Raw genomic sequence first — 7,982 nt, 5'->3', positions numbered from 1 at the left:
TTAATCTTGGTGAATTGCAAAGATGCTAAAACAGTACACTCTTCTGCTCCCTAATCTCAGATGAAAAGAGCCAGAGGAGGAGGATCTGACTTTATTTTTTTATTTTATTTTGAAAATACATGGAACGTCAAGCCTGGTTTTCCTATTTGCTGGGAGACTAGGGCACCACACTTTTCTCATGGGCATTCACATGGCTCATGATCTCCTCTTGATGTCACTAGCACCTCATGGCTCATGCTGACATTGAACTTGTATACATTTATGAGGTGTTGAGTGTGGAGGTCCTTTTCACCACTCTTGTCTTCCTTCCCTGCTTATTGTTTACTCTTGCCAACTCTTCAGTTGTCAGTCTCTCTAAAGTTATACCATGTATTTTGTGAAAAATGATAAATGCTTTCACTAGGCGTTTCTCCTTCTGTTTATCATGGCAGTTACATCAACTCTGTGGAAGGGTTGCCAGGCTGATCTTGCTCCATGAGGAAGGGTGTTCCTACCACCTGATGAGCACCAAGAGCAGATGAAGCTTGTCTTTAAACTTGCATAATACTTTTGTAAAACATTTTCAGGGTTTTCATTAACATTGCAAAGCACCTCTGGTGACACTGATTGTTGAAGAGCTTTCAGCTTGATTGTTTGTAATTAGAAGTCTAGATGCTCAGAGGATGTTTTTGTTTCTGTTTTTGTAAACCTGACCAAGAGGGAATGATTTGCCCATTTTTTGTCCAATCTTTTCACAGCTCAGTAATTCAATATTTCCATGGTTATGGTAGGCCTGGGCAGACCATTCATGGAGGCATGGTATTTCTCATAGTTTCATAGTTTCTAGAGTTGGAAGGGACCTGAACAGATCATCAAGTCCGACCCCCTGCCCTGGGCAGGATCGAATGTTGGGCCAGATATCTATCCAATCTCCTCTTGAAGACCCCCAAGGCAGGGGAGAGCACCACCTCCCTTGGGAGCCCATTCCAGAGCCTGGCAGCCCTAACCATAAAGTAATGCCTCCTGATATCAAGTCTGAACCTTCACTCAAACAACTTGTGGCCGTTATTCCTTGTTATCCCAGGTGGTGCCCAGGGGAACAGAGCCTCACCTATTTTTCGCTGGTCCTCCCTGGTGAGTTATAGATGGCCACCAGATCCCCTCTCAGTCTTCTCTTGTGGAGGCTGAATAGATTCAGGCCCTTTAGTCTATCTTCATAGGGCCTGGCCTGCTTCCCCTTGACTATGCAAGTGGCCCTCCTCTGGACCCTCTCAAGGTTAGCCACATCCCTCTTGAAATGCGGCGCCCAGTACTGGATACAGTACTCCAACTGCGGCCTGACAAGTGCTGCATAGAGGGGAAGGATCACCTCCCTGAACCTGCTTGTGATGCATCTGTAGATGCACAACAAGGTGCGGTTAGCCTTACCGACCACATCCTTCTATTGGTAGATCATGTTCATCCTGGAGTCAGCAATGACTCCAAGATCCCTTTCAGCCACTGTGTTGTTGAGAAGGGTGTTCCCCAGCCTGTGGGTATGTTACAGGTTCCTCATCCCTAGAGGCAGCACCTTGCACTTGTCTGCGTTGAATTCTATCCTATTCTCATCCGCCCATTTCTGTAACCTGTCTAGATCTAGCTGGATTCTGTCCCTTCCCTCCAGCTGCCTACCTCGTCCCACATCTTTGTGTCATCAGCAAATTTGGACAGCGTGCTTTCCATGCCCACCTCCAAGTCGCTGATAAAGATGCTGAATAGCACAGGCCCGAGGACTGAGCCCTGGGGAACTCCACTGCCCACATCCCTCCAGGTCGAAAATGACCCGTCCACCACCACTCTCTGGGTGTGACCATCGAGCCAATTTGCCACCCATCTAACTGTAGGCATCAATGCCGCAGTTTCTGGTTTTCTGGCCGTGAAAGGCAAGGGAAACAATAAGTAGAGGATAGTTAAATCACTGGAGATCACATCTGAAGGACTAGTGATGGCTTAAATGGCTGTTGGCTTGTCACCTGTGTCAGAGGAATTGGAGCTATGGGAGCAGTGGGAGGATGTAACACCAAGGCAGTTGAACTGTTTGACGAATTGCTTGGGGTGGGTTGCAAATGCCAAGCTGAAGTTAATCTCTGTGCAGTGGCTCTGATCCATGTACCATAGATCTTTGAAATAGCCTGATGGCCTTTTCTTACTGAATTTCTCTTACTTGCGAAGGGACTGGTGAAGTCCCTTCCAGCCCTACTTTTCTATGATCCTACTCTGAGGTGAGAAAGCCCCTTTTGAAGAGGTTTAAGTGCTAGTGATAGATTTCTGACCATATGGCTTGGCCTCGAGCTCAGCCTGAGAAAGGCATTTGAGAGAACTCATTGCTTCTAATCTGCAAGGAAGAGAAATCTTTATTAAGTGACCTGCTGTGCCTCAGGCCCAGGTGATGTCTCTGTAGAGTGCCCTGCTTGTTATCCAAAAAGGTAGCTGACGGGGGGTGGAGGGGAGGATGAGCAGGGCAGGGGGGTATGTGGACTGGGGTAGAGGGTTGCTGCTTTGAGGCTGGCAGTGGTTTGGGGGGGCAGGGGGCTTATTACACATTAGCCAGCCTGAATCCTCTTCCTCACAGATTCTAGTATGGGGAGGCAAATACCAATCTACCCCCAGTAATGTCTTCATTTGGGGGGTTCTATTTATTTCCCTTCGTGTCTTTATAATTGTCTGTAATTTCTTTATTGAAGAACCAGCTCTTTCATATTGCATCCTCTATGTGCAGATTGCTGTTAGGACAGCACAATGGAACCAGACAGAATGAAAACCATGTGGAAGGTATGAAAAGCTTCCCTCTAAAACATGACTGTCTTTGCCAGAAAAGTCTGTTCTGGAGAAATCCCCGACACTGGTAGCATAAGTATTCTAGTCCAGATAGTCTTTCATCCTCCACATGATCACTGAGATTAAAGGAATGGAAGAATTAAAGAAATTACAGACAATTATAAAGACATAAAGGGAAATAAATAGAATCCCCCAAAAGTGCAAATCTCAGACATTCAGCTGCTCTCTGTGCTTCCAATGCTGGTGATAGCTCTTCAGCATTCTCACTGAAAACAAAAGGAAACAGATATTTGGATTTAGAGACAAACAAGAGTAAAGGGTCATAGCATTAGCATTTCAATAGTATTTTTCATCGTTGTTTCTTGTTCTCCACACTGTTTTGTGCTGAGCACATTGACAGTGCTTTAAAAACAATGAAAAATTACTGATAGCGCCTTATAGATTCTTGACCACATGCAGCTGCTCTGAGGCAAGGGCCTTGCCCTGCTGAAATACTACATGGCTGGGAATTTAGAGCCTGGAAGTCTGCCTGTGACTCTGCCACTAATCTGTTGGACAGCCTTAGTTAACACACTTCATCTCAGAGTTCTCTCTCGGCTTCATGCTGAGCCTAGTCTAACATAGTGACAGCTCTGACCAGAGACCCCAGATGACCCCACTCCACCACAGCTCCCATGCTTCCTGTACTGCCAGAAAAGTTACCTTAATTGTTCACTGTCCATGAATGAAACCAATGGGCTCCCCAAATACAGAGAGGATTCAACTTGAATGGTATCCTCTATGTGCTGCAGCTCCTCTTCTTCTTCCTACTGTTGCTCTGCTACAAGCTTTTCCTTCACCTTCTCCTCTCCCTCTTCATTCTTAGTGTAGTGGGCTGCCAGTTGTTTGCAAGGAGGTCCACCTTGGGTTGAAGAGCTTTCAGAATGTTTAGCACAGGCTTCAGCACCTTCCCAAGTGAGGTCTTGCTGAAGGCCTGAAATCAAAGAGAAAGCTTTTGAAAAGGACACCTCCTCAGAATCCTTTCTAAACCAGCTTTTCCTACAGGTCACTCATGAGAGTGAACTAAAGCAAGCTCCTTTTAGACTTGCATATGGAGCTATCCTATGAACTTCAGCTGAGCACACAGAAAAATCAGGACTGTGCAATGACAAGTTTTATTAAAGGAGCACTGCTTTGTCCATCTGTTGCATTTCAACTTTCTGTTTGAAAGCAGATCAGCAACAAACACTAAGGAGCTACTATGCATGTCAACTATTAAGACCAAATACTGATTCTGGGCCCCAATTCAGGAAGGCATTTAAATGCACTTTTCTAAGCAGGTGCTACTAATTTCAATTGGTCACTAGCTCAGGCTTCAGGTTATGCAGATACTGAGATATTTTTGTCCTTGGCCCAAACATTGCAATTCATTGAAGCCCGTGAGCACTTTTATTGTTGTATTTCTGTACTTGTCTTTTCCTGGATCAGGGCTCTAGCAAGGTCACAAATGAAGGGGGTTTTTTGTTTTTGTTTTTTTGCTTTTAATCAATTCACACATGAACATGTCTGTGTCACAAACTGGTCAGTTCCCACTCTGAAATTCTGGTGTTGTGATGAGACTCAACTACTCAATCCCATGGGGTGCTAAATAAACTGGGTCTGGGTTACCTGTCACTGTTTTCACATCTGGGTTACCTGCACTCATTGCCTGGTTTACACTCCATGTCTGATATCATTATTTTGGGCAGGACTCAGCAGTAGGATCTTGGAAACATTGCCCAAGCCATTCACAACTCAGAAATTGGGCTTAGCAAAATAATTTCTAATACAACTTCTGTGCTTTGCTTTGAAAGACGAGAACAAGGCTCCTGAAACCATCCTCATCACTGTGGACACCCACACCACAGCCTCCATATTTGTCAGGCTCTAGTTTTGACCCAAGCCTTTCAGAGGAGGCAAAGCCGTTCATACTGCCACATGTGGTCTTTTCTTCCCAGTGACCAAATGGCTGTTTTGGCTTGAAGGGCAGCTGCCTTTGAACCAGTATCTGCCATCAGTAAGCAAAGCAAAGCAAAGAGCTGTAGCTGTAGCTATCTTGTCTATATGCTTAAGCCAAGGGATCCCAGCCCTTTTCTTATCCCCAGACGGATTTCTTGGAAGGAGAGTAGATTCAAGATTAGTACATTTACTGACCACTAACCCAGGACCCTTGCTAGCTGGGATTCTGGATTAGTCCTAGAGCCCACTGTGGGCTCTCTAGAAGATGGTCCACCACCTTTAGAAGAGTATTCAGCATTTGTAGATGAGCTTTCAATGCCACATGAACTTTTTAACAAGAAATCCAGTTAGAAGCAAAATGGCATTCACAAAACAGGATTGCTCTTGTCTTATTCTTTCCACTTACCTCCCCTGGTCTTACAACTGGTTGTCCTGTGCTACCCAGAGAGAAATGACTGTCTTCTTTTCTCTGTGCCTCAGATCTCACACTTTCACTTTCAAGACACTTCTCAGCCAGCAATGCTCTTGGGTCTCTTAGGCCATCCCCTGTTTGAGCAACAAATGCTTCTTGCAGTTCCTCAGGACGTTCTGTTTTTATGGACATGACTTGTAAATGAGACACCAAGTTTGGAGCAATTGGTACATGTTTGATTCTAACATGAAGGATTATTTTCACAGGCAGCTCCTCTGTTTCTGTTGGGGTCTTGTTTGCACTTGAACCTGGGATCGATTGCCTCTTCTTATCAATTTTGCCAGGTTCTAGAGGTTTATACAGAGCTGAAGAGGGTGCTTTTGCTAAGGGCTCTTCCTGTTGGTAATCAGTAATTTCTCTCCCTATCAAAACACCTAAGCTCTCTGCTGACACACTCTTGTTGCTTTTCATGTCTGCATAAACTGAGACTTTGGAACAAAGCACTTTCTTGCAGAAGGTCAGATAAACTGGAGTGAATAATTTTGGCTGTCAATGTGGCTGTGTCAGGGGAGAGACCCTGATCTTCAGAAGACTGCAGGTCTGTGGCCTGACATATGAAAAGCTTATTTAACATTGAATCAACTACATTTATGCTGTGAAGGATCACTTCCAGGGATTGCGCAGTCCTGAGCATGTAGGTTCTGTGAAGGGACCAATTTTCTCATTAGTTCATTACATATTTCTTTCAAAAAAGCATCAGCATAAATACTAGTCGGTGACTGCAAGGGCTGAGGCTCAATTGTATATGTTGGCAGGGCTTACTGTGAGCTCCCTGCACTGCCTTATGCGGTACTTTCTCTTTGGGAAATATTGCTCTGTGTGATGAAAAGAAGGGCTTTCTTGCAAGCTGCCAATCTGGGGTAGAGTTACTCTGGAGCAGATTGCCCTTCGTTTGGCCAGTGTGTCCAGGGGGGATGTAGAAGGTTTGAGCCCCAGAGCTCCTGTGCAGTAACTCAGCTTCCTGATGCCCCCTGATGTGGGTTGTACAAGCTCAGGGACTTGAAGCTGCCTTGGCATTTGCCCTTCCCCTTGTACTTGTTCCTCAGAACCTAGCACTCTTCCCTGGACATTGATCAGTGAAAAGAATTTTCTAACTGTGCCTGTTTTAGGGCAATCTTATTTGAAGTCAGAAGAAATATCTTCCCTAACGAAACAGTTTTGTAATTTGCAATCTTTTCTTGTTGATTCATATTTAAAATAAGTTTGGCTATGAGGAAACTTCTCAGCTTTGATATTCTGTGCGGGATGCTCAAACAGAGCTCCCATGAACATCCTCTCTCTGCACAAACTAGAAATATTGTCAGCCTGATGAGGAGGTACCACTGCTGGTTCATCCTCTGGAAGATTTTCTTCCCAAAGCTCTCTGCCTAGAGACAGTGGTCTGCTTCTTGTTGGGGACAGGCCAGGCGGCTGTTGAGAAAACAGTGGGGTTAGTTTCCCTCTACTCCCTGTCTTCACAATCCTGGTGATGTATTGGGTGTTCTCGTTCTGTCTGTGAAGACAAACTTTTTGGCATTGGCCTCCTCATCTCTCATGTCTCTCTTAGCTATTTTTCTCTCTTCATATTGTATTATTGCTGGATATATGATGTCTGTTAACTCAGCCACAAACCACTTATTTGTAATTTCATCAGTCATGTCTTTGGTCTTGTTTTTCTGTAGCAGGAACAAATGAGAAGGGACAATAAATGTGTTAGTTAATTCCTTCATTCTCCCTTCTGTACATGGCAACAGCTGTCTACTGGGTGTGATTCAAGCTTTTAGGATAAACAGTAACAGCCCCCCATGAGAAGTGCCATGTATCACCAGAGCCTTTTGGATATGGTGGGATATATATCTAACAGAATAAATATAGGAAATAAAGAAACAGACAGTTCAGGAAAGGTCAGTGAAGGACAAACTAGGATAAGCATTGCTTCTTCTTGGGCTTGTTTCTGAAGGGCCGATGTACAGTCTGAAGACCATGGAAGAAAATTCTGACCATCTTGAAGCCCAGGGGAGGTTTGTCATTGATTTCAGCAGGGCCAGGATTCCCCTACATGAGGCTAGAGATTGCCTAATTTTTCCAGTTTACCCTATTACAAGTGTCAGGGGAGCTAGGAGTTGGATACACCTCTGGACACACACTGTGGAATGGACCCCATGTCCAGACACTGTGCCACATGCAGAATAGGAAATGATAGCAAATCTCACGTCCATGTCCCCGTCCCACCCCAGCCCCCCCAAGAAAGCACTTATCAACTACCTCACTTCTCCTTATGGAAAAGAATTAAATAATTTGCAGATTTGTTCTCCATCTTGCACCAAACTCAAAAGCTGTGTTCTCCCTGGGCAGTGCTGCTCCCTGCTCTTGCTCAGGATGAGGCATCTAAACACTCTGTCTATTGTGCAGCTTTTATGTTTTTCAAGGACTGTGTAGACTTTTGCAGGGGTTTAGGTTGTAGCCGTGTTGGTCTAAGGACATAGGCAGACAAGGTTCCTTGGGTGAATTTGATATCTTTTATTAGACCAACCCAAATGGTTGGAGAATAGTTATTAAGCAAGCTTTCGGGTTCAAAAACCCTTCGTCAGGCTAAGGAAGCTTCAGCAGTTGGTGTGTGCTCTTCCTGGATGGAATGAAAAGTAAACAAGCCGGGGCTGGGCTGGGCTGGGCCGGGGAGTCAGTCGCCAGGCAGATTGTAATGTATCAAAAATCCAATGTCTGTGTTTAGTCCCTGATCTCTAGTATCCAGCAGGTT

The 7,982-nt window shown here is 44.9% G+C and overlaps 1 long non-coding RNA gene across 1 annotated transcript; it reads right to left on the bottom strand.

Moving 5' to 3' along the window:
* Positions 1 to 1,797: 1,797 nt before the first annotated feature.
* Positions 1,798 to 5,634, bottom strand: LOC109281779 (uncharacterized). Its single transcript, XR_002088537.2, has 3 exons — positions 5,180 to 5,634; positions 3,499 to 3,769; positions 1,798 to 3,062 (listed from the first exon to the last, which is right to left on the bottom strand). It is a non-coding gene; the product is annotated as an uncharacterized LOC109281779 (long non-coding RNA).
* Between the last annotated feature and the right edge of the window lie 2,348 nt (positions 5,635 to 7,982).

The sequence above is a fragment of the Alligator mississippiensis genome, chromosome 8 (genome assembly GCF_030867095.1).
Source record: "Alligator mississippiensis isolate rAllMis1 chromosome 8, rAllMis1, whole genome shotgun sequence".
Taxonomy (NCBI): domain Eukaryota; kingdom Metazoa; phylum Chordata; order Crocodylia; family Alligatoridae; genus Alligator; species Alligator mississippiensis.
Note: the sequence above shows the minus strand (reverse complement) of the source record. Positions and strands in the feature narration are given on the sequence as shown.